At 42.5% G+C, this 27,898-nt stretch overlaps 1 protein-coding gene and 1 pseudogene across 10 annotated transcripts in view; both read right to left on the reverse strand.

Annotated features, from left to right (window-relative positions):
* Tbl1x (transducin beta like 1 X-linked) overlaps positions 1-27,898 on the reverse strand; it is a 169,978-nt gene that overhangs the window by 98,670 nt on the left and 43,410 nt on the right. The window lies entirely within an intron of this gene.
* LOC119805665 lies at positions 2,201-2,294 on the reverse strand (annotated as a pseudogene).

Below are 27,898 nucleotides of genomic sequence, written 5' to 3' on the forward strand. Positions count from 1 at the left end.
TTCTACCACATTCACTAAAGAGCCTAGAGAATCTTGTGTGGCATGCAGAGAATGCTCTATACCTAAAGTTGGTTTTGGAATTGAACTCCATTGAGTGTATGAAGAATTTTCAGCCTTGTCAATCAGCACTAGGTTACTCAAACAAAAACCTGGTGTGGGGGGGGGGGTGGCTCTCATCACCTATTTCTTCTTAAAACACAATGAGGGGCACCTATAGTATCCAGGTGCTGTGAGAGATAAAGATATATTGAAAACGCATAGTGTTACTCCTCCTAGCTCATCAATATCATCAGCTGGCCAAACTGGTAGCACACACCTGTCACCTCACCACTCAATAGGTAGAAGCAGGAGGATGGCTAGTTTGAGGGCAGCCTGGAATGCGGAGCAAGACTGTGTGCCAAAACAAACAAATAGGCTGTGTGGTAAAATAAATAACTAAGCAAGCAATTGAAAGACATCATTACTAGCTATCATTTTAAAAGGTTTTTTAAAAAGAAGTATCAAGGATACTGAAGAATCGATAAAGTATATTACTCCAAACTTTCCCTTCTTACATCAAGAAAAAGTTATTTCTGTACTAATTCCTTGTATTTATCTCAATGGAAACACCGAAGAACTTGTGGCTCTTTCTTTGCTTTTGGGGCATGGGGCGTGGGGTGTAGGGTGTATGTATGTGTGTCAGAGTCTATATCAGGTGTCTTCATCTATTGTTCTCTGTGTTTGTTTGGAGAGTTTCTAAGTGAACTTGCAGCTCACCAATTGGGCAAGACTGCCTGACCAGCAAGTCCCCAGTGTCTATGTGTCTCTGACCCCCAGAGTTACAGATGCATGTTATGCTAACATAGCCACCATTTACATGGGTGCTGGTGATCTGAACTACAACACTTGACCCACCAAGCCATCCAGTTTCTGTGAACTATTTTAGTTCTAATATCTCACTTTTATTTTCTGCTTTTCTGTAAACTTCATAAAGCCTATTTAATGTACAAATTTCAATGGTGTTTAGAGAAATATCACCCTCTAACAGGTAAGGAGACAGAAAATAACTGAAGTGTATGTAATCTAATGCCTCCAAAAAATTTATTTTATTTTTTTTTTGTGTGTGTATAAACACTACAGGTCAGAAGAGCATCAGATTCCGTCAAGTTAGAACTGTGTGTGAGCCATCTGACATGGTGCCTGGAATTAAACTTAGGTCCTCTGCAAGAGCAACAGTGTGCTCTTAACCTCTGAGCCATCTCTCCAGCCCCCAAGACCCATTTAATTGCATTAAAATTCAATGATTTGGGTGCTCTGTTAGTCACTAAGAATCTTTCTTGTAAAAACTACTTTTGAAGAACTTATCATTCATGTGCAGACCTAAACGACCTCCAAGGCTTTGCCTAGGGTCTGGCAGAAACTGTGTGTGATTCAGTATCCATCACACTAAATTTAGAAATACACTGTGTCCCTGAGGCACTTCCACAGGAAGTGAGATTAAAATAGGATGCATGCAGCTATTCAAATGCTACTGCCAGCTAACAACCTCCAAGAAACCACAATGGTCTCAGCCAGTGAAATCCTTATCTTTCTGCACCCAGGAAAAAAGGGGGGAAATGATCATGGCATACAAAATAGCAAAATAGCAAAATAGCAAAAATGAAATAATAAGATGGACCACAGCAAACAGAAGGGAACCACAGCAGGGAAATGAAGCTGAAGCCAACAAGAAGGCACTTTATAAAGGCTGCCAGTGAACACAACTTTGTACCAGGAGGATGGGAACCACAGACTTTAGTTTGGTTTCTCAGGAGTCTACCAAGGGAAGACAATGAGGTGCTTATTCAACAGTAAAGACAGACTATCAGAAACTCTGCTTCTAGACTTTTTATGCATGTATAAACTTTCATGCACAGGTCCCAGAAAGAAAACATTCTGAAGTAGGAACAAGCTAGGTTTAATAAACAAAAGGGGCAGTTCTTTCAATAACCCTCAATCCTGGCTAACTGGGCAAGACCAAAAAACAGTTAAGCAAACAAAATCTGAGTGGCTACAATGCAGATCACGGCAGCCTGGTTTACTGCAGAAACTGCCTGCCTGTCCCTGGGGTTTGCACAAATACACTGCTGTATCTTGCAATCACATTTTGGTGCCAATAAGTATATCAGTTCTGTATTTTTTTATTTTTTTAAGGGGAGAGTGAGAATGCAGTCCTCTACTATGAGTTTCCCACCTTTGGGGAAATCACAGGGGCCAGCACATCCATGGAGAAGCCTCACGCTGGGAAAACCACCTTCATGATCATGGTATCTCCCTTCCCTGGCAGGAAAATATCAATAATATCATTTTTAAAATTCGCTTGGTAATCCATAATGTGGCTAGATCAAGGTCTTTTGCCATTGCCTTCAACTTGCTATAAGTAATAATAAATGAAAGCAAGAAAAAATTTTTTTAATTTTTTTGTTTATCTATTTTTACAATTTTTTATTACAGTACTAGAGATTAAACTTGGGGCTCCGCATGTTCTAGGAAACTGTTCTACCACTTAACTGTACCCCCAGCTGAAGAACCTTTGTTGTTCTTTTGAAGCTGATTCACACTATGTGGCTCAGGGTATCCTTGAACTCTCTAAGCAGCCAGGGAGAATCTGGAATTCCTTATCACCTGCCGTCAATTAAGCTCCAGCATTATTATAGACATGTGCTACCATATCTTTATGGAGTGCTGGGGAACAAACCCAGAGTTGGCTGCATGCTAGGCATATTAACTGAGCCAAACACCCATTGCTGATTTGTTTCCTTTCTTTTCCTTTGAGATAGGTTCTCCTTCTGTGGTTCTGATTGACCATGTGAACCAGCACTGGCCTACCACTTGCAGCATTCTTGCTGTTTCTACCTCTGAATTGTGAAGTTTCAGGCATGAGACACCACACCTGGCATCCAAGACTGAAATTTTCAGCATCAAAAAATGTCTGGATTCTGGTGTGGGAAGGTCTTCTGTATATGTTGCTTTTATTGGTTAATGAATAAAGAAGCTGCTTCAGCCAATGGCTTAGCAGAATAGAATGAAGAGGGTAAAACTAAACTAATGCTGGGAGAAAGAGGGCAGAGTCAGGAGACTTCATGTAGCTGCAGCTGGGAACAGACAAGCCAGAATCTTGCCAGTAAAGTCACAGCCATGTGGCAATACACAGATTAATGGAGATGGGTTAATTCTAGATATGAGCTAGCTACCAATATGCTTAAGTGAATGACCAAGCAGTGATTTAATTAATACAGTTTCTGTGTGGTTATTTCGGGGCTGAGCAGCCAGTAACAAACAAGTGGCTTCTTACAACAGAATCCCATATACAGTAAAACCCAAAGCTTGGTTTTCACAATCTAATAATGCTTTAGAAAAGTATACCTAATAACAAGATTACACTACACAATAACATTATATTCCAGGATGATGTTTAAATAATCTATATTCCCATTTATTACACAAATGTCTAGCAATTTTTTGCAAAAAAAGGCATACTTATGAGACAATGGATTTAAGATTATCAACAATAGCTGGTGGGTGCATAAAAAGTTCCGGATTTCTTGGGAAATAATTTTGAAACATCTAGCATTAAAACATTTACATAAATTTGGGTTGGGAATTTTGGAAGGAAAAACCATAATGAGCAAATTATGACTAACGTTCCAGTCTAGCAACATGATCATTACAAGATGCAAATTAGAGGCATCAAACTTCAATTGCAGTATCTCTGGTTACCCTGAATAGACTCTTCCCTGTGCCTGCTCCTCCCTCATCTATGTGAAGACAGTGACTAAATGAATCTTCTCCTCTAAGATAAGAACCTACTGACTTAAGTGGCTTTGACCAAGCGGATACAGCAAAGGTGATGTCATTTCTTTCCTGATAGCAAATGTCCTCTCTACTGTTCTGGCTAGAATAAAACAAGTGTCTATCTTTTTTCTTTCTCCGTCTCTGTAGTTATTTTGTTCATAGGTTTTATTTTGCATTCATGAGCCTGCATGTATGTATATGTACACCAAATGTATGCCTGGTACCCAGAGAGGTCAGAGCAGGTGTCAGATGTCATGGAATTGCAGTTATGGACGGTGTTGAACTAGGTCCTCTGGAAGAGCAGGAAGTGTTTCTAGCCACTGAGCTATATCTCTCTAGACCCAGTAGGGTCTGTTTTGTCTCCTCTACAACTTAAAGTCCTGTACATAAAGAATAGTCATTTGGTGTGTATGGATTCATCTCAAATTTTAGCAAGCAAGTTTAGTTTAAAAACACATGTCCTCAGTATTCTGCAAGTTGGAAGGGTAGTGACTCTGAACACCATCTTTCCTTTACATACATCCTTTGAGGGAAAAATTTAAGTCAGCTTACTAGAAAGACAATATTTTTTTTCATACTGTAGACTGATGAACTAATACAGATGGAAGGGACTAGGAAGATTTTACTAAGTCTTGCCATTTCAGAAGCTGGCACTAATGACAGAAGATCATTATTAATAGTGATTCTATTTCAGAATTGTCTATATTTGGATGATGTATCACATGGTCACCATATGTTTTACTTAATCAATAACCAAGATGGTAGTTATAGCTGGACCAACTAGGAAAAGTCAAAGCCTGAGCATATGTCTCTACACAGACACTAGGACTTCTTAAATATGACAACATAAATGAGAAAAAGAGGCCCTAGATTAGAACCATGTGAATCACCAAAGGAGCCTTCTACATCTGCTGTGTTAAAACAATAACCTCAATAAACTCTACAGATGCAACACTGAGCCTCGACCTGCCCACTTCCCAGAACCATCTGGCATTGCCGCTTCAGAACCACCTCAGAACCGCCTCCATAACTGCCTTATGTAATAGCCACTACATTCAAAGACGAATACCTGGAGCCTTGCACATGGATTCCCCATTCCAAGCAGACCAGGGCTACACTGGGGTTTGACCCAGTCAACATGTATGAAACAGGTCAGTATGGGAACATTTGAATAAGGATGGCCCCCAAAGGTTCATATATTTGAATGCTTAGTCATCAGGAAACGGTACTGCTTGAGAAGGATTAGGAGGTGTGGTCTTTTTGGAGTATATGTGGCCTTGTCTGAGGAAGTGTCACTGGGAGGTGGGTTTGAAGGCTTCAAAAGCCCAAGTCAGGCCCAGCGGCTTCTCTTCCTGCTGCCTGAAGATCTATCTGGATGTAGACTTCTCCAGCACCATGTTTGCCTGCGTGCGACCAGCTTCCTGCCATGATGACAATGGACTAAACTTCTGAAACTGTAAGCAAGCCCCAATTAAATGAGAGTTGCCATGGTCATGGTGTCTCTTTACAGCAATAAAATAGAAGAGTTGCTAAGGCATAGCATTATATCTCTACTTGGGTCCCTGTCTGGTACCCAGAAATCATTATGCCAAGGGTCAACTTACTCTAGCCTTAAGTTGTCTTCAGCATTCTGACTTACCAACTGGTATCCTTTTCCTCCAGGCTCCAAACACTGCCAATGTCATCTTGGACTCTCAACCTTTGTCTCCCCCACTCCCCACCCCCGTCATCCTCTGCATCAAATCTTAAGTCCTATCGCTGTAGCCATAGAGCACCCTTAACATTTTATCACTTGTACTGTCATTTCCATTGGGGCTATGCTGTGGTCTCTTCAGAGTGACAAGAATTGGTGTCAACCTGATCAATCCTTCTGTAAAAATACACAATTCTTGCTACAGCATAGTCTGACCATAGCACATCACCTTAAAAAGAATGCCATCGGTTAAATCACTATCTGAGAAAAACAAACAAAACAGGTTCCTTCCATCAACTACCTGGACATGTGCTTCCTATGCCACCAGGAGAGGTGGTGATGGGGACCAGTAACATTCACAAGAATTATATACAATACTTCAGATTCCATTTGTAATAAGTAAAATAATGTCCTCCTCACCATCACTGTGTCCTACACTTCAATCCCCTCAAGCTGGAACTGTCTAGTTACTGACAAGGGGGAGGGAAAGTTGCAGAGAGAAATCAGGTTGCTAAAGATCTGACAGCATTTAGAGCATTTACAGCATTTATACCCTGGGTTATATGAGGGGGTATTTGCTAAATAGCAACACAAGAGCTTCTCTCCCACTACTAGTCTTCTAAAGCAGGTCACAGCACACAAACCAATTTTATCCTAAACAGTGTTCTCAAAAGAATTCTTTAAACAAGGAAGGAGTAGAAGAGAAGAGCTAATGCCTGTGGTCCTTCATGAGGAAAATGCAAGTCAGCTCTACTGGCTTTGAGAGGAAGGGGCTGTGGGCTAAGAGATGTGGTAGCTGTGGCCTAAAGAAATATGGACAGGGGGTCCGGTCCCTTGAACCCCCAGAAAATAACAATGAGCTGCCTTCAGATTTGTGACCTCCAAACTGTAAGACAGTAAACCTGTGCTACTTTACTCACCTGAGTTTATGGAAGGAAGATTGTTACAGCAGCCAGTGGAATACACCTCTTCCCTCTCACTGCTGAACACCCACTGCAGAACATTCACACCATTTTACAGTACTTAGCATTTTGTATTAGAAGCCTCTGTACTGCACAATGAATATGAAGTTCCAGTTCTACACCGCAGGCAGTTCTTTGTTGCCCTTCAAACAAACAATCCTAAAACTCATCCCTTTGGCTTAAGTGAAAAAAGGACACCTGTGACTCAGGCCACATGAGTGAGCACCTGCTGCAGTCCTACACCCTGTTGCCCATACTCACTTCACTCTTGCATCTTGTCCTTGCTTTCCTGAAAATTCTGTTCACACTCCCTCAGGGGCAGGCACGGTATCTTATTTTCAGTTTCATGCCATGCCATCTTATTCCCTGCATTAAAGTTTCCATTCTGAAAAACTCTGGGTCATTCATTTGGCCTCATTCTTGCAATGAATCTTTGAAATCAAGGAACTTTTGCACTTTGTTCTTTAAACATGTAGAATAAAGGGTTGGGACTGGGAAGAGGGCTCAGTTGACAAAATGCTTGTCACGCAAGCACAAGGCCTGAGTTCAGATCCCAGCACCCATGTAAAAGGCCAGGTACAGTGGAGAGAGTTAGATCACTGTAGTTTAGTGATCAGCCATTCTACCATAATCAGCAAGTTCCAGAGGCCTTGAGGATCCCTGGTCTGGAAAATGTAGAGGGCAATAGAGGAAGACATCTGACATTGACCTCTGGCCTCCAAGCCGCACACATAAAAAAGAGAAGAAAAACTATCTTTGAAAAGGTTGAACATGGGGTTGGAGAGATCGCTAAATTGTTAAAGAGCACTGGCTGCACTTCCAGATTCAGGTTCAATTCCTAGCACTTACATGGTGGCTTACAACCTTCTGTAGCTCCCGTTTCAGCAGATCTGATGCTGTCTTCTGGCCTCCCTCAGCACTAAGCATGTGCATGATACACGGACATATGTGTAGGCAAAATACACATAAAATATTTTTAATTTTTTTAAAGTTGAAGATTTATATTTGTCTTCTTGTTTATATTTGTTTCTATGCTCAAATGCCTTAGTTCAGAGAAGAGTTTATTTGGGCTTAAAGTCTGAAAAGATAGATAGTCTACCACGGCAGGGTACGTGCAGGTGACAGCAGCTGGTCACATTGCTTACTTAATCAAGAAACCAAAGCAGATAGAAAGTAGGGCATCAGGACCTGACCCCAGTTCATTCTGTGAGGCTACACCTACTAAAGGTTCCACAACTTTCCCAAACAGTATCTGTATTCAGAGTTCATCAGCCTATGGGAGATAGTTCTCATTGAAACCATAACATAAACAGTTCTGCTCCTAAGAATGTAATCAAGACAATGAAGACATATCATTAACAGCTATATTCACAACAGAAAAGAGCAGAAAGAGTTTATGACCATCAACTGAAAAAAAGATAAACAAAACGCAATGAATAAACAACTCAACAAGATCCTGTTTCAAAGTAAGACATGAAGAATGATGGGGATATAATTCAATAATAGAATGCTAGTCTAGCATGAGCAAGGCTCTGAGTTCTAAATGGAGGCAGTACTAAATGGAGGCAGGGAGGGAAGGAGGGGAGAATGACAAGAATGAATGCAGGAGGGTGAGAAACAATTCTACAAACCTTCATGTGGACACTTTTTACACAGGTGCTATGGATTCCATTTCAGGTCCTCATGCTTGCACAGCAAGCATTTTACACACTGAGCCAGGAGCCATGCTTTCTTTCATACTTTCTGAACAGTTGTCTTTGCTTTCAGCAAATCTACACATCTACACTTGCTTATGGATAACCAATCTATGTTCTCCACTTCAGAATTCATGGGAAATGCATGAAAATGAATAGTTACAACTGAAGCAACAAAAGAACAAAACAGACAGACATAGATGCAAGCCCAAGCAATTCCCACCAAACCCTGAACTCAAAAGGTAATAAAAAGCTCTCTAGATTTTCATCCTGTCTCCCTCACTCTTCACACACATTATGATCTCCCCAAACCACATAGAATAGATAGAACAGCATTCCTGAACTGCACAGGCACACAGTATCAGACACCTGCAGGCTACACAGCTTCCATCATAATTGCACAAAACACCTGCTTGACCTGAGGTGAGGCCCAATCTCCTAATCTTCAAAAAACCCTAGTGATGTAGAACTATTTCTATCTGCTGTTTCATTGGTTAATTAATAAAGAAACTGCTTGGCCTGATAGGTCAGAACATAAGTAGGTGGAGTAGTCAGAACAGAATGCTGGGAAGAAGGGAAGTGAGGCAACCACCACAAAGCAGTCGCCATGACTCTCCTCTCCGAGATGGAGGCAAGCTAGAATCTTCCCGGTAAGCCACCACCTCGTGGTGCTACACAGATTACTGAATATGGGTTAATCAAGATGTGAGAGTTAGCCAGTAAGAGGCTAGAGCTAATGAGCCAAGCAGTGTTTAAAAGAATACAATTTGTGTGTTGTTATTTTGGTGTAAAGCTAGCGATGCAGGAGACAGGCGGGACGAAAAGCAGGCCTGCTCATCTCTTCACTACACCCTAGCACGGTTTCCTCCTTTATACCTGCTCCACACAGGCCCTGACTGAGCTCAGATCAGTGTCTCTAGAACATGCACCACCTGTCTCCTGTCTCCTGCACTGGAGTAGGTGCCACCAGAATCCTCAGCCACCTCTCTAGCCTGACTGGTGGTTCTTCAGAGTAAGAAAGGTACACTCTGCATCTCACAGTTGGCTGAGTACCTGCTGTTTGTTACAGGTACGCAGAAAAGGTTTGTGCCATGAATATATTCCCCATCTCTGAAACTTCATTTCTGAAGAAAAACATGGGGAAAACTTCCTTGTAAACACTTGAGAGTGATAACATGTGTAATAATGTTTCTGGGCCAACAAAATTCTACCTTCATGTTTTACAGGGGACACTGTGTCTACAGGGGAGTCCCTCTATCTCTATTTCCATATGAGGAATTAGCTAGAAAAATCCTGTGATGTACGCTAAGGAATGAGATCAGAGAACATCTTACTGGAACTTCAGTCTTGACATTGTATGAGGTAAGTCATTCTGGGGCAGACAGAGAAGACTAGTGTGGCGTGCTATATAGACTTGTAACAGCATTCTGGGCTTCCATCCAGCAGAGACCAGAAGTACCCCTCCCCCAACACTTGTGACAACTAAAAAAAAAGTATTGACAAAGGCCCTTGAAGAATACAACTACCCTAGTTTAAAAACAATTGCCCTGTGTCTGGGCTCACTGTATAAACTGCTTGCCACACAAGCCATGAGAACCTGAGTTCAGCGCCCCAATATCTATAGAAAATGGGTGTAGTGAATGGTATGTTCTAGTTATTCTGGTGCTGGGGAGGCAGAGATAGGTGATCCCTGATCAGGCAGGCTAGACAAATTCGGGTGCTCCAGGTTCAGTAAGAGACCTTGCCTTTAAAAAAAAAAAAAGTAGAGAGCAACTGACACCTGCCTATCAACCTCTAGCTTCATTGGGCACATACCCAGGGTTCATTGATTATACACACATATACACACACACACACAGAGAGAGAGAGAGAGAGAGAGAGAGAGAGAGAGAGAGAGAGAGAGAGAGAGAGAGAGAGAGAGAGAGAGAGAGAGAGAGAGAGAACACAGCATCCTATCCTTTCAAAACTTTGCAGTGAAAAAGCAACCCAAGTTTGTAATTTTTTTTGAGACCGAGTCTTACTATGCAGCCCTAACTGACCTAAAACTTGTGCAGCCCAGTCTAGCCTCAAACTGAAGCAATCCTTCTGCCTTGGCTCCTGAGTGCTGGGATTACAGAAGTGAGCCACCACTCCCAGACAGCCTGGACTTATTTGAAGGATACTCCATCCTCAACACTAGCTCAGTCTATCTTCCCACATTCTTTTAAATCTCACCGTAATTCCCTTCTTTGAGGGTGGGGGGATCTAAAACATTAAATATGTGGCTGGGGAAATACCTTAGTGGGCAAAGTTCCCACTCACTATAGAAGCTTGAGTGTGAAGACCTCAGTTCAGATCCCCCAAATCCACAGAAAACACCAGATTCAGTAAAGGCAGAAATAAGTAGCCTCCTGAAGTTCACCAGCCTAGCTCAGTCAGTCAAAATTAAAGGTACAGCGGCTGAAGCAACTGCTTGGCAATTAACATAGCCTATGCTGCTCCCCTGGAGAGTCCTAGTTGGGTTCCTAGCACCCACATTTGGCAACTCACAGCCATCTCTAACTCTTGGGGAAACCAATACCCTCTTCTGGCCTCCATAGACATATACAAATACAGCATACACTCACAGGCATGTAATATATCTTTTTTTAAAATAAAAATAAAATACAATAAAGGTAGAGATCAGTAAAGACACCCAATATCTGGCCTCTGGACCCACACGCGCGCGTGCGCGCGCGCACACACACACACACACACACACACACACACACACCACAACATGTATATAGACCAAAATAGTAAAAGCAATTGCATATTGCATCTGTGTGAGTGACCTATATTCCATGAAAATGACCTAAATGTAAAATCTGCACAACTCATTTTTCCATTTAAAAAATGTTCCTATGTTATGAAGAGGATTCAGAGGACTCTGACAGAAACAGAGATTGCTCACTCTCATTAGCTTTGCTCAGAGGCCTGCAGCCAGGGGGAACTCGAGAGACCATCCTGCACGTCAAAGTGCAACATCTTTCCCATGGTTAGCCGAGATTTCTACAGGTTACATAAATATTACTTTTGAATGGCTGTTTATTTTCTTTCCACTTGTGGACTGAGAATTAAATGGAAGGCTGGAAACAGTCTACATCAAAGCTCTTTTATCCTTTTAACCATGCTTTCAATGGGGACTTTCATCCAACTCCTAGCCCCATGCCCTACCCCCACATACAGAGCAGAGCCAGACTGCAGAATCCCAGGCTATTTCTGGGATCCCGAGCCTGTAGCTCCTTTTAACAAAACCAAGCTCAGAAGTGAAGGGGCTCTTAGAAATCAAGCCAGTTCTCCAGGGTGGGCTCAGAGTGAATGAACTGTCATACAAGTGTGCCTTTGGCCCTGAATCCTCAGAACAGTTTGATCTGTGACCACCATCCCCAGCACCCTCACCAGTCTTCCCTCTGGGGCTGTAGACCATCATGAAAGCAGTCCCTCACATCATGAAATAAGGTTCATGTTTTGTGTGCATGCAAGCACATGTGCAGCTGATAGCTAGCATCAGATGCTTTCCTCAGTTGCTCTCCACCATAAGGTTTTGAGGGAGTCTCCAACTGAACCTGGAGCTCATCAAATAGGCTAAACTGGCCAGCTAGCAATTTCCAGGGATCACTCTCTGCCCCCACCTCTAGCTCTGGCGTTATAACACATGTTACCATACCCAAGTTTTCACAAAGGAGCACAGGATTTTGAACACAGTTCTTCATAGTTACACGAACAAACATTTTACCATCTGAGCTATCTAACAACCCAATTCACCTCTTTTAATTCCACCCCCCACCGTCAACTACTTAAAAGTGCCAAACTGTTCAAAGCTTGAATGCCTCTAAAAATAAACAGTTTGCAGAATTGGGCCCAGCTGGTGTAGACTAAAGACTGGTGTTAAAGACTGGCACAGACCAATACCCTAACTCTGGAACCTAAATACACGGGATGGGGGCTGTGCAACAATGGATAAAGAAACCACTACAGAAAGATGTTAAAAGAAAAACTCTTCAGAGCTGCACTTGGCAGTGAACATCATCAGGAAGCCACACAGGTAAACAATATCCACCTCCAGGGCCTCCTCACTGAAAGAGCCAAGAAATAACACCAAGAGCAATGAGCAAACTAACAGCTCCTAGTGTCTAACTGCCATAGCAAAAAGAACCTGATTCTAGGGAATTTGCTCTAGGAATTGGAATAGCTTTGCATCCCAGAAAGGGAGGATATGCTTAAAAGGTCAGAGAGAAACAAGACCAAAAGACCCAGGACTCATCTTGAAAAGACTCCCACTAGTCAAATTTAAAGCAGCTTGTACATCTAAAACAAGTATGGTGATGGATTATAACACTGTTTTGTTTGGTTGGTTGGTTGGTTGGTTTGGTTTGGTTTTTTGGAGCAGGGTTTCTCTGGAACTCTTTGTAGACCAGGCTGGCCTCAAACTCATAGACACCCCCCACCACAGCCTCTGCTGGTATTAAAAGCATGCGCCATCACAACCAGCTTATAACACATTTTTAAAGGATAAATTAAAGTGACTGAATTTTTGGTCAGTTCTATTGTTGTTAATAACAAAATACCTGACAAAGCAATTTAAAGATAGAAGAGATTATTTTGGCTCACGGTTTGAGCAGTCTGTCATGACGGAGAAAGCATGGAAGCATAACCTTTCAAGATAGCTAGATACACTGTGAAGAGCAGAGAAGTGAATGCTGGTGCTCAGCTCATTATCCTCTTCATTCAGTCCAAAAGCCCAGCCCAGCCCATAGGGTGGTGCTGCCCACAGTTATGGTACTAACCTACTTAACATAATCTAGAAATTCCTCACTCACATATATCAGAGGTTTGGAGAGGCTTGATCCTGTCAAGTTAACAATCAAAAATCACACAGGGATTCTTTTACAAAGAAGCAGAGCTGAAGGTCTAAAGATTGTTAACCAGAGTGCTGGAGAGATGGTTCTGTAGTTAAGCTACTTGCTGCTCTTGCAGAAGACCAAAGATTCAATTCCCAGAACCTACATGGTAACTTACAACTGTCTTTAACTACACACTTCCAGGGGATCCAATATCCTCTTCTGGACTCCATGGGCATGCATAGGCAAAACATTCATACACATACAATAAAAACAGATCTAAAAGACTGCCTTCTAATATATGCAAAATGAATAGAATTAGAAACACATCATTTTTTTTGTTTGTTTTTAACTAACAGCACATGGGTTGAGGAGCTGCCCAAAGAGAATGCTTTTCACTTTGTAAGCCTGCCAGTCTCTTTCCCAACGTTCTCCTCTGCCTGTATTTATCATGAGGCCAGCCACTGTCAAGACGCAAGTGAATAGGACTTATGGAATCCTGTTAACAGAGAGCCACAGTTCCCCCAAATATGTCCTTCTTGATGTGTGTAATAATACATCGATGGTCCTCTGCAAGAGCAGTAAATGCTCGTAACTACTGAATGAGAAATATGTGACAATAAAGCAGTAATGCTACCTCAGACTGGGCACCAACTACAGAGGCCACCACTTTCCAAAGGGAGCCACTTGGTGGGTAGACCTTCATCCACTACTCTAGATGGATATAGTCAGCTGTGTAGCTCTTAATCTCACTCTAATCCTAAGAAAAAAGAGAGATCATCAAAACTCCCGTGCCTTGGGAGGAGGTAGGGGAGATTCTCCAAAACAGAGATGACTAAAGAGACATAAAACAAAACACAGGGAGGAGGTACTCAGATAACAATGATCAAATGACTGAAGAAAAGTATGATTGGTCAGTGTGACAGTAAGCTGCCTATGTTCACTTGAATGAATTGTGTGGCAGCAATTTCTTCAGAATAGCCTGCAAAATGGCTTATCAAGTAAAGGCACTTGCCACCAAGCCTGACACCTAAGTTTGATCCCCAGGATCTACATGGTGAAAAGAGAAAATTGATTCCTGCAAACTGTCCTGACCTCTACAAGTATACACACAAAAATAATAATAATAAATTTTCTCCTTAAAAAAATCAAGGAGGTGGTGAAAAGATGGCTCAACAGGTAAGAGCTCTTACTGCTCTTCTAGAGGACCAGACTTCAATTCCCAGGGCCCAAGTCAAGTGGCTCATCATCACCTCTAACTCTGGGGATCTTACAGCCTCTTTTAGCCTCTGAAGGCACATTCACAGACTCACACACAAGACACATGTACATACACAGAAATAAAAACAAAACAAAGGATTAGGGGAATGAGGTGGAAAGATTGCTTGCCGTGTAAACGCAAGTTCGAATATCTAGCTCCCATGCAAAAAGCCTGGCATGGCTCTATGCACTATAATCCCAGAGCTGTGAAGTGAGGGACACAGGAAGACTGCAGAAGCTTTCAGTGAAAGAATCTGTCTTAAGGGAAGCAAGCTATCCCACATCCTCCTCTGGCCTGTATGTGCACACTCATATACACATGTGTACATACACTGGCCCCACCCACAAAATCAAAAGTAGGTGAGGAAATAGGCATTCATTTTAATTCCTGCAATGAATACTTACATAGTTGTTTATGTTGCACATAAGCAACATGCTACTTTGCAAGAACTATGTTTCCTTCTTCCATTAATGGGTGCCCTAGTATGCCCCACATATAGTATGCAAGCTAATAGAAAAAAATAAGGAAGATGAATGTGAGGATGAAAACTGAGCCACATCTCTTAGAACCATAAAAATAACAATACCCAGAATCCCTGCTGTCTTCAAAAGTGAGACCCATAGAAAGTTGAAACACAACTCATACTTGGGTAGGCATGGCACCTGGACTCCTCCTTTCCCTAACCTCATGAGTAGACACTTAAACACACACCAAGACAATTAAAAAAAAAACTCAAGTTCATGAATGTACTGAAGGCAACCAGGACACATGGCCAACCAAAATCCCAAAACAAAGGCTTTTGTCCCACACACCATCATTCAGCAAGTTCTTAACTACGGAACAAACAATGGGATGTCTCTGAAATGCAGTCACACCTGCTCTGTTTATGCCACAACAACAGTCTAGGGAATTATGAAAACTGCAAATCACCTACAGAAGTTGGATAGGGTGACAGAACAGGGAAATGTGATGAAGACTGAGATATGACTGAGCAGAGAGGCTTGATGACATGAGCCAAGAAGTCCCACTGTTCTTGTCCTATCCAGGTCATCCTCCCTACCCAGCAGAAACCAAAACAAAGGTCTGGGAGATGTGGACTAGGGGCTCCCACTTCTTCCTTCCCTAACCAAAGCTGCAGCATTCAGGTGCACAATAACTGAGCTTCCATTCATCTGGAATGGTAGTTGTCTCTCAATATACCACAGCTTTTGAGAGTGCCCACTGATTAAGTTCTTGCAATCTGCAGCTATTCTAAACCCCCCACACACAAAGACACACAGACACAGACAGACAGACAGACAGACAGACAGACAGACAGACAGACAGACAGGGGCACGCATGCACACGCACACACATGAACACACACACACACACAGTGGTGGAGAACCCTATCCTAGCGCTGGAAGTCAGAATTAACAGTGTGACTGGTTCCTTCAATTTTTACTGCTACACACCCATCTTCTGTATAAGAACATCCCCCACTTTCTTTCTGTGGGGTTTATTTCCCTTTCTGCCTTACAAATAGCAGTTGAGCAGGGGATGATGTGGGAGAGTCTTCTGTTTGTGTTGATTTCATTCGTTAATAAAGAAACTGCCTTGGCCCATTTAATAGGCCAGCCCTTAGGTGGGTGGAGTAGACAGAACAGGAAGAAGGAAGTGAGGTAGATGGCTCAGACAATTGCCATACCTCTCCTCTCTGGGACAGTCGCCATGAAGCCAGCCACCAGGTCAGACATGCTGAATCTTTCCCAGTAAGACACCACTCGTGGTGTTACACAGATTATTAGATATAGGTTAGTCAAGATGTGAGTAAGAGGCTGAAACTAATGGGCCAAGCAGTGTTTAAATGAATACAGTTTGTGTGTTGTTATTTCAGGGCATAAGCTAGCCAGGCAGCCAAGAGCCGGGCAGCGGGAAGCGGCCCACAGCTCTCACTACAAGGGGATGTGGCTCAGTTGGTAAAATTCTTGTCTCCAAGCACAATGCCCTCCCTAGCACCACATAAACAGGGAGTGACAGGTGCAACAGGCCTGTAATCCTAGCACTCAGGAGGTGGGAGCAGGAGGATCAGGAGTTTAAGCTGGCCCTTAGCTACATGGCAAGTTTGCAGCCAGCCTAGGAAACTTGAGACTTTGCCCCTGCCTGACAAAGAATGTTAACGACAGAATTTATGGAGTTGTAGCTTCCCTCAATCTGTTCTCCTAGATTTTTTAGGAAAATTCAAAGCAAGGTCTTCCCAAATTCATGATTGTAGCATACCAGATAAAGACAGAGTAATCCCATTCATCAGTTTAAGATCCCTTCTCTCCCACTGTGACAGAAAATGTACAATGAGGGCTTAGTGGGATGCCTCTATCTGGCCCCCAAGTCTCTCCCACTGTGACAAAAAGTGCACCATTCAGACTTAGTGGGATACCTCTTTCTCATCCCATAGTTACCACTAAGCAGCCCAGCGCAGCAGTGGCTTCCAACAAAGCTTAGAGGATAGAAATCAGCCAGTGTCAGGCCAGGAGTGGGTGGTGCCAGACAGTGAATCTTGCTGGGAACAGCCTGAGGGTAGGAGGAGACATCTGAAACTCAGGCACTCTGGAAAACCTTGCAAGGAATTCTGATCACTTAACAATGTATTTACCACCTTACACCCCTAGCAAATAAAATTGCAGGCAATTTCCCAAAACAGTTAAGAAGTCAGACATTCACAGACATTTGCCCATGACAAGTTGTGAACTATAACCATAGCACCACCAATGACAGACTCACCCTCCAGAGACTATTTCCTCTACTCAAACTGGTCTCATGTGAGCCTCTTCTATCAGCTTCCTGAGTGGCTGGGACTGGAGGTGTAAACCATCATGGGGCTCATATTTTTTCATTCAAAAGGGACAGGGCTGGGGACTTAGCTAGGCAAGTACAATGCCCTGGGTTTTGGTCCTTATCTCTCCCCCCCCCAAAAAAAAGAGATAAAATATAAATAAGAGGGGTATGGAATAGGGTGAACAGACATCTATCAGGCAATTAACTCATGAACATCATTTTCCTAGACTACAATGTCTATATCAGCTGTAAACTTTTCAAAGCTGTATAGCACTGCTTATGACCCATCAAAACCTAGTGAAGTGTCAAGTGAAGAGTGAGAGCCAAGTTCTTGCCCTTGGTCTTGACTGTGAATGAACACATAAATACCAGCTCAGTCAACTAGCTACTATACATGTGTGCTCATGCACACACTGAATTCTGAGGTACCAGTCCAAGGAGAGGAATAGTCTCTCTTATCAACATGATGGTATCTAGGTCACACTGTTCCTGTCACACCTTACATTCCCTGCTTGCTTCTCAGTCCAGCAAAACTACCCTGCCTCCTGCTACCCACCCACTCCCACCCCAACAGCGAACATCCCTGCCCTCAATCAATTTCTCCAGTTCCCTCAATGCTAATATAAAAAAAAGAAAAGAAAACCTTGTTAGCTTAACTACAAACTGCTTCTGTTATCCCAGCTTCAATAAACCCTAAGAGATATTTTCCGTGACTGGCCTGGGAATGTTGAGCCCATTGGTATGCTAATATGTCCAAGATACACTAGGAAACAAACACACACACACTTTCACATAAAACGTCCTAGAAAATATACAAGAAACTATTACCACAACTTACTATGGAAAGTGAGATTTAGAGAGAAAGAAGCTTTTAATTTTTAAACTTTTACTGTCTTACCTTTTTATATTAAACTAAATAAACAGCATGTGCTGAAAGAAACAAATGTATACAAAAATCTGAAAAGGAGGCAACCAGAGAATGCACTTACCCTTTTGGACTACCAGTTCCTTACTCCTTTGGTAAACTGCTCTTACATCCATTGTCCTGCCCATGTCCATCTTTGGCTTAAATTCTATCTATTCATCCAGTAAATTCATATGCAAGAGGTGAAATCCCTTTCCTGTCCCTTAGAGAAACAGCACCAAATGGGCCCAATCTAGCTCTCACAGCTAAAGTCCCACATACTAAGCATGCAATGAATTAAAAACAAAAACCCAGGAACAAATAACATTGCCCCATTATCCCCTCAGGACTATTTGTTCCCATGATATTGAATTAGTAGAGTTAATGAGAGCTAAATTTCACCAAACAGGCATTTTGCTTTATTTTCTTTGGTTATATTTTTATACTGTTTGATTCTCAGGCTCCTTCTTTACCCCACTAAACAGAAATTCTCCCTCTAATTGTTAATTACTTAACACACTTTTTACAAAAAGAACATTCTACATTTATGCCCAGGCAAAGTTAGACAGCAGAGTGGGACTGCATTCTTGACTAATGCTGACAGAAAGATGCATTTTCACACCCTTTAAAAGACAGTACCAGAGGGAGTCACAAACAATAGAAGATGCTAAACAATTCACAATAATATTCCCTGGGGCTTGTCATGAATGTGGAGGCCTTTCCAAAGAATATTCAAGTTATTAGTAAATACATAAGTATCTCATTTAAAAAAATGGGAAAATAGCATCAGGACAAAGCCTCAGCATTTAGACTTGTGGGTGTTGAAAGGTCTAAGTCTTTCATGAACTGTGAACACAAACCATTTGTCCAGCCCTAAACCACTAAATTTCGGAAGGGAAGAGTGACTTTTTGCCGTCACTTCTCTTGGCTGCCTCAGCCTTGTCTGTTACTTCCCTGTTTTTTTTTTGTTTGTTTGTTTGTTTGTTTGTTTGTTTGGTTTTTCGAGACAGGGTTTCTCTGTGGCTTTGGAGCCTGTCCTGGAACTAGCTCTTGTAGACCAGGCTGGTCTCGAACTCACAGAGATCCGCCTGCCTCTGCCTCCCGAGTGCTGGGATTAAAGGCGTGCGCCACCACCGCCCGGCTACTTCCCTGTTTTTAATTTATCTTCCCTTATAAGATGGTCAGCTTTATGAGGACAGAAACACAGCAGGAGGACTTTGTACACAATAAAAGACCATGGCCATGTGCTGGCCTTTCTGGTTTGCGGCTTCTCTCTGGTTCACTGAAAACTGACTTGGCTTCTCCTGGGCTGACCCATCTGGCTGTGATCCTGTTCTCAGATTCTAAAACCCAGCCTCCTGTAGCACCTTCCTTCCCTATGAGTGAGTGGCCACCTAGTTTCTGTGACATTGTTTGTCTTGGTGACCTTTCTACTACACTACTTCCTCTCCAATCTCAGTTGCCACATACTTATGATGTTTTCATGTCACCAATGAGATGGCAAGGATGAAGAAAAAAGAGTAGCTTGCCCAGAGTGAACATGGGCCCACTGATCCTGTCATCATAAACTATCCCCCAATTCTTCCTGTATTGCAAGGACCAGCTGCTGGGTATACTCAGGTTATAAAGGATAGACTCTGCATATCCATGGATATACTCCATGTGCAAATATGGCCATCTAGAGCCACACATATTGGTTTGAATGAGAAATGTTTTCCATGATCTCAGGTACTTGAACACTTTGATCCTACTTGGTAGCACTTTGGGGAAGATTTAGGTAGTACAGTCTTGCTGAAAGTATATCACTAGAGATAAGCTATAAGATGAAAAGCTTTGCCCTTTGAGCACATGCAAGAACCAGGCTCTGTAGCCAGATCTAAAGAACACAGATGAAAATAATCACAGCTTTGGCCACATCTCAGAATATTTATGGTGGGGTGACAGATCTGTCAAAAGATCATCAGAAGATATTTGAGTATCTTCTTGAATAGGAACTATCCCGAAGATTTCTTGTGCCTAAAGGAGAAGATGCAAGTTCATGGGGATTTTGGAAGTGACTGGATCATTAAGTCTCAACTTGTTTCTGTCTCTCTCATCCTCATCTCCACCAGGTAAGCCTTGTTTCCCAGCCACATACTCCCCAGCTGAACTGCCTCACCACCATGAGCCTCAGAAGCAGCAGAGTCAGGGGACCATAGACCCAAAACCTGGAAACCATGAGCTAAATAAAACACCTGTCTTCCTTTGCTGTAGCTCTCTCAAGTATTCTGTCACAGCGACAAAAGGTTAAAACACATGTAAGTCAACCTAGAGGTGCTACAGCCCTTGACATATTACATACTCTGAGCATGGGCAATATCTACGCAAGTCAAAAATAAACAGAATTCAGCTGGAAAAGGGAGTAGGGGGCCATCAGAGAACACCCCAAGTCTATAAAGGAAAATAACTCTTACCAACTGCACATGCACCGAGTTGCTTACCTATGAAACTTCACTAAAACCTAACAACTTCATCAAGCTTAATTTCATCAAGCCTTCTAATTTAAGCACAGGTAAAAAGAGATTAATCCATGTAGGAGCCGTGCCTATGCATCCTGACCCCTGTCATTTCATCAACCAAGTTTCATTTGGCCCTATGGCCTTCATGGAACCACAATACTGCAGTGAAGGTCACAAGGTCTCTACATATTTAAACACATACACAGTGTTCTGAGATATTTCTTGTCACACACTCCTACACACACTCTACCCTCATCCGTACTCAGGCCACATGGTTCACAAAAAGGACAGAAACCAGAACTGGCATCTTCTGTCTCCCCCACCTTAAACTGCCACTTCTCTCTCCTTCCTGCTCACTGAGTAGCATGTTCTAGGCAGGTAAGTCATCCATCTGCTCTACTGCCCATTCTTATCTTGAGCACTGGGGAAGGGCCTCAGGCCAGCTTTCTTCACAGCAAGTGCACATCTACTTTGGCACTGAGCCACACAACCTTTCCCCAGCCACCAGTACCTGCCAACGGATAGGCATGCAGACTTTAGGCTTGCCAGCAAGTAAGAAAGACACTCTGGGGCTCTGAACACAGGGCATCTTCCAAACAAAATAAACAGCAAACATCTCCCAGGAAACCCATACAAAGAACATCCCACACATCCTTCTTTACAAGAGGGAAGGGGGAGGGTTGGAGGGTGTGGTTCAGTGACAAAGCACTTGCCTAGAATGCACAAGGCACTAAAGTACAGCCCCAGCACAATAACCAGTACCACCATCAAAACAATCATGCCAGAGCAGTGGCTCAGTGGTTGAGGAGCTAGCTTAGCACATAAGCACAGGAACTTGAGCTCAGGCCCTACCATCCATGTATAAGCCAGGCCCCAGCATCCATGTAAAATCCAGGCCCTAGCATCCATGTAAAAGTCAGGCCCTAGGCATTCATTTAAAATCCAGGCCCAGCATCCATGTAAAATCCAAGCCCAACATCCATGTAAAAGTCAGGCCCTAGCATCCACATAAAAGCCAGACCCTAGGCATCCATGTAAAAGCCAGACCCTAGGCATCCATGCAAAAGCCAGACCCTAGGCATGCATTTAAAAGTCAGGCCCTGGGCATGCATTTAAAAGCCAGGCCCTAACATCCATTTAAAAGCAAGGCACAGTATTATCCATGTAAAAGTCAGGCCCTAGGCATCCATTTAAAAGCCAGACCCCAGCATCCATTTAAAAGCAGGCACAGCGCTGCAATCCAAGCAGCAGGAAGCAAAAACAGAATGGTTAAGGAGCAAGATGAAAAATGATAAAGGCAGACACCCAACATCAACCTCTGGCCTCCATACACACTTGCATAAGTTCCTGTACCCACAACAAATGTGACCTTCATCCTCTGGGCATTAGAACACAAACTAGGCTGGAATTATGAATATGAAATGCTGTGCATTTACTACCAAGACCCAGATATCTGAAGGGAAAGAAAAGACAAAAACATAAGACAAATGGATTCAAACCTTCAGTCCCCATAACCTCTCCTTCAAATTATTTACTAGACCCCCCCACAGCTAACAAAGACCCACCCTATTTAGCAATTCAAACATTTTTTGACTCAGCATCCATTCCCATCAAGGGCTTCCATGCCATGACCCTGACCTCAGGCAGGGTTGGACAACCTACAAAGGCACACCTTGAATATGATCACTCACAGACAGACTTCCAATGCCATCACCTCTGAGATTATCGCTCTGAACCCCAACTTCCCATGTCACCCATATCTCCATTGAGCCTACACAGATCATATCTAACTTCCATAGAACCCCAGCCCACAATAGGCACACAGATCTAGGCCTCTTAGTGTTGATGGGCCTAAACCAACGCCCAGAGCTATCTACATGGATATTGTCTTCCTGAGTGTTCTACTAGTGTGATAAACACCGTGACCAAAAGCAACTTGGGAAAGAAAGGGTTTATTTCACTTACATTTCCATAATATAGTCCATCACTGAAGGAAAACAGGACAGGAACTCAAACAGGGCAGTCACCAGAGGCAGGAGCTGATCCAGAGGCCATGAAGAGGTACTTACTGGCTTCCTTCCCCTGGCTTGCTCAGCCTGCTTTCTTATAGCACCTGAAACCAGCAGCCCAAGGGGAAGAACCACTCAGAGTAGCTGGGCCCTCCCACACCAATTACTAAGAAAATGCCCTCCAGGCTAGCCTATAGCCCAATTTTAGGGAAGCATTTTCTCCACTGGAGTTCCTTCCTCTCAGATGACTCTAGCTTGTGTCAAGTTGAGTCAGCACAGATGTCAACAGAAACACAACTTCAAATAGACACCAAGGTTCACAGCAGCATCATTAACAACTGCTAACAGGTAGAAAAAAACCAGGTGCCCACAAAAGGATATCCAGAAAAACAAAGCCTGTTCTATCTCTGGAATGGAAAATGGTCCAGCTTACCAAAGGAAGAAACTCCTGTTACCATATTCTGAAATGAGTGACCCTTGATACAGAACTAGTTGTCTTGCCGTGCCTCTGCCGTGGTAAAATACGTGACAAGAAGCAAGCTTCAGGGAGAAAGGGCTTATTTGGTTCTGAGTTCAATCATCAGCACTGGAGGGGCAAGAAGGAAGAGGAAAGGTGGATGTAGGAAGGGAAAAGTGGGGAGAAGGGAAAATGAAAGTAGGAGGAAGGGGAGAGGAGGAGCAAAGGGGAGGGAAAGGGAGCAAAGGAGGAAAGGGAAAGAAAATGTAGAGGAAGAGAAGTAGTAGATGAGGAAAATAGAGGAATTGAAGAGGAGGTAGAGTAGAAGACAGTGTTAGGTACTAAGATGATAAATGTTATGTGTAATTTTTTTCAGATTGATTGATTGGTTTTTCAGGACAGGGTTTCTCTGTGTAGCCCTGGCTGTCCTGGGAACTTGCTCTGTGGATCAGGTTGGCCTTGAACTCAAGAGATCTGTCTGCCTCTGCTTTTTGAGTGCTGGGATTTAAGGTGTGAGCCACCAGGGCCTGGCTTTTTTTAATTTTTTTAAAATTACATTCATTCTATGTACTCACTTCTTTGTGTAACAGTGCATGAAAGTGTGTGGTGCATATAGCGCTCTGATGACAACTTGCAACAATCAGTTCTCTCTCGTTACTTCGTGGGTTCTGGGATTAAAGTCAGGACATCAGTCTCGTGAGCAGGCAGCCCATCCACACTATAGGATATTTTGCCACAGTTCCTTAAAACTAGCAATAAGAACAAATTCTTCTATATTAAAAACCCAAGAACGATGCCATCAATAACATATATGACTCAAGACGATAAGGCACCTTAAATCCCAGCACTCAAAAAGCAGAGGCAGACAGATCTCTTGAGTTCAAGGCCAACCTGATCCACAGAGCCATGGCTGCTATAAAAGTTCAGGCATCTGCCTCTGACCTACAGTCATTTTCCTCCCTGCCTGTCACCTTTCTTGTGGTCAGAAAGGAACATATATGAATAGTATCATGGACCTCACTCCAACCACAATTAGTTCTGCTGTGACCTCATAGATGAGCTTAGAGGCCAATGCTGATTCCAAGGCAATAATTACCTGTGCAATGAAAATGCACAGATTTTATTTAACTGCATGGTGCACCGCCAACAAAACAACAATACCACACAATCAAAGTGCTCTGTGTCGATGCTTAGCCAAACAAGAATTACCCAACACTCAATATACATCCAGTGGCTATATATAATACCCTGTAATGACTAATATAGTGGCTCATGAAGTGTTTTAAAAAGCATGAAAGCTATAGCTTTAGGTTGGCACAGGGTAAAGACTGCTTGTGATAGATAGCTCACTACAGGCAGTCATAGATATTAAAGACAATGCAATTGTGTGTCTTTAGAAATAGAATCCACGCATTCAAGCCAAAGTTGGTTAATTCTGGCTGATGGATTTGAAATCACTCTACTGTAAAAAAAATAAATCATTCTGAATACATTGCATGGCCTTGACCACTCATAAACTCCTTCCATTTCCTGGGTGCTTTTCACCCATGCTCTATCACTCATGCCTTAACCGGAACTGGAAATGCATTACTTTGGGTACTAGGGAAATAGCTCAGTCAAAATCCTTGTCATGCAAACATAAGAACCAGAGAGCTCAATCCCCAGAACCCATGGGGTGGTGATGGGTCTTGTTTAAAAAGCAAAATATGGTGGCTCCAGTTTGTAATCACAGGGCCAGGCAGTCAGAGACAGACCCTTGAAACAAGCTGGCCCGCCTAGCAGGCTGCTACACATATATGCATGCAAGCATACGTTGGGGTGGGGGTGTTTGCTCATCACTGTCAAGTACAAAGATTACTCCAAAGGAAAAAAATGTATCTTTCTTTAAGTACTAGGTGTATACCTTAGTGGTAAGAAATGTTTTTTTCCAGCATATACAAGTGTCATAGTCTGGTTTCTATTGCTGTGATAAGCACCATGATCAGGTAACTTTGAGGGGATGAGAGGAAAGGATTTGTTTGGCTTACACTTCCATATCTCTGTTCGTCACAGAAGGAAGTCAAGACAGGAACTCAAAACAGAGCAGGAAATTGGAGACAAGAGCTGATACAGAGGACACTGGAGGGATGCTGCTTATGGCTTGGTCCCCATGGCTTATTCAGTCTGCTTTCTTATAGACCCCAGGACTAGCACCCCAGGGATGGCATTACCCACAGTGGACTGGGCAAACACACATCAATTACTAATTAAGAAAATGTCTTACAGGCTTGCCTATACCGTAATCATATGAAGGCATCCTCTCAATTGAGGTCCCCTCCTCTTATAACCCTTACTTGTTTCAAGTTGATATAAAATAAAAACAGCACAAGCTCTCTGTTCAATCCAGTCTGTCTGTCTCTCTCTCTTTCTCTCTCTCTCTCTCTCTCATACACACACACACACACACACACTTTAATTTATAAATTTCATGATTAAAAAAACTTGCAAATATATAAAAATACCACATCAAAATTAAACAGACCAAAGTCACACAACTCAACAGAACAACCATTCAGAAACTGTGAAGCCTTACATTCAATTTTCCACTTTCACTATCAAACATATTTTATGCACTTACCCACACCAAAACCAAAACATCCACGACAGAACTAGAACTAGGAAGAACAATGAGCTTTAAAATGTTTGAAGTTAAAAAAATTAAACACCTGTTTATTTATTTCCATTCTCTTCAGTTATCAAAGAATCCTACACGTCTAACTTCCAGCACTGAGATGAACTTTCAAGATAGCCAAGGAAGGCAAATAGAAAGGCTGCCGCCTGTACTATTCATTTCAACAGAAAAGCAAGGCCAAGTTCCATCATCTAAAAGAAGAGAACGCAGTTATACTCACAAAGCAAAAAAAAAAATTCCTTAGAATTTCTCATCACCTCTTCAGGTTGGTTCCCATTACCAGTGTGCCCATAGATCCACAGATCCAGAGACTGTCTCCAAATCTCTGGAGATCCTGTCACTTTACACCTGCAGATTTGTGAGCATCCTTTTCTTAAGTAAGTGGAATCCTTATTTATTCCTGTTCTTATAGAGCAAGCCAGAAGTGGGCTCTGCTCATCAGAAATGAGAAAAAGGAAACAGTAAATAAAAATAAAATTTAAACTTGAACAAAATTTTGGGATATATCCTGAATATCTTGATTTCAAGGGCTGGAGCTGGAGAAATAGCTCAGTGGGTAAATTCACACACACACACACACAGCATGCAGAGCTGAGTTCCAGTCCCCTGACACCCATGTCAAAACCAACCACAGAGAAGTGGAGCCAGTCAATCTGGCCAAAATGGAGAGCTTCAGGTTAAGTAAAAGACCTTTATAGGAAGAAGTAAGGTTGAAGAACAACAAAGATGACATCATACATAGACCTCTGATTACTACATGCAGACAGCATACACCACACACACACACATGCAGACAGCGTACACCCCCCCACAGACATACACACACTCTGATGGAAAGGCAAAATACCTTTAAACTGAAAGGCTGAAGGAATTTTTTGACCTAATTTTAAAAGAAACCAGTATTTGTGAAGAAAAGGATAGAGAAAACCATGTAGAATTTTTTAAGAACACAGTTCTAAAAAAAGGTCATTGATCATTTGAGATCACAATGTGGTCAACTAATTAAAAGATAAATATTGAGATACACTGAATGTTAAAGCATCATTTACACAGACAATAACTTCAATTTCAAATACTTGAGTTTGCTTTAATTGCTTTTTAACAGTGCTGGAAAAATTTAAGGATGTTCTTCACTTTTTGGTGATTTACCAAGAATGACATTGTCAAACTGAAGCAAAGTTTCCTGGACTCTGCCCTCCTCCCCAGGGTTAAGGAAACCCAAAAAGTACCACAGTAATTAAGTCAAGAGTGGATGGGGGAAGGAGAACTAGGAATGAAGTGCAGTGGGTAGAGTACTTACCTAGCATGCAGAGGCCTAGGTTTAATTCCCAACGTGACATAAAGCAAGCATACCGGCTCACATTTGGGAGGTGGAGGTAGGAAGATGAGAAGTTCAAGGTCATTACTGAGCTGCAGGGCAAGTTTTAGGTCCGTTTGGGCTATGTGAAATCAGTTCAATAATGAATGCATAACATAACATGCAGCTGAGGTCGATAGATTAGACACTGCAGTGTGAGGCCGACAAAAGTGTGGCGCGCGCTATACCACGGGGCTCAACCATTATTAGTGGTGATGCTGTGCTGGCTGCACAGGCGAATATAGTGGATATTATAGTATGGAACTCAGGCTTGTGAAGTAAGTGTTATGGAGTTGAGCTGGTCTCTTGATGAGTCAAACTATGTTAGCAGGTAAAACCCAGCCTTAGGTGAAGACGGATCTCCCTAGGGGTCCTATAATTTCATCACAGACTAGCATCTCCCAATGACCAATGCTTTTTCCCTAACTCCTCTGCCTCCCCTTTTTCTGATCCTGGTAGCTTCCTCCAAAAGCTTCCTATACAGTGATCAACAACCCCAAGGTTGTTCAACCTGTAGCTTTGTGATCACTGTCAGAGATCCAACACTGGGAACCATGCAAATGGGGAAACTATCCTCACCTGATGTTCATTTCACCTCTGAAAACAACACTGCTTATCTTTTACGTCCACACAAGTTCCTCAAATGTGAAAAGAACGGATACAACTCCTGAGATTTCCTTCCTCAAGGACAATTCCAGGGAAGCCACAGAGGGCGAAAAAATAACTTTGCATAGAGTCTTGTTTGTGAAATCCTTATATAATGAGCCCAAAGGAGGAATCAATGTGATGATTTTGCTTACTGTTCTGTTTTTCAGAAAGAATCTTGCTAGATAACCCAGACTGGCCTCAAATTTGCAATCGTGTCCCCCAAGTGCTGGAATTGCAGATGCTCACTACCACCGT

Source organism: Arvicola amphibius, chromosome X (genome assembly GCF_903992535.2).
Source record: "Arvicola amphibius chromosome X, mArvAmp1.2, whole genome shotgun sequence".
In the NCBI taxonomy this organism is placed as follows: domain Eukaryota; kingdom Metazoa; phylum Chordata; class Mammalia; order Rodentia; family Cricetidae; genus Arvicola; species Arvicola amphibius.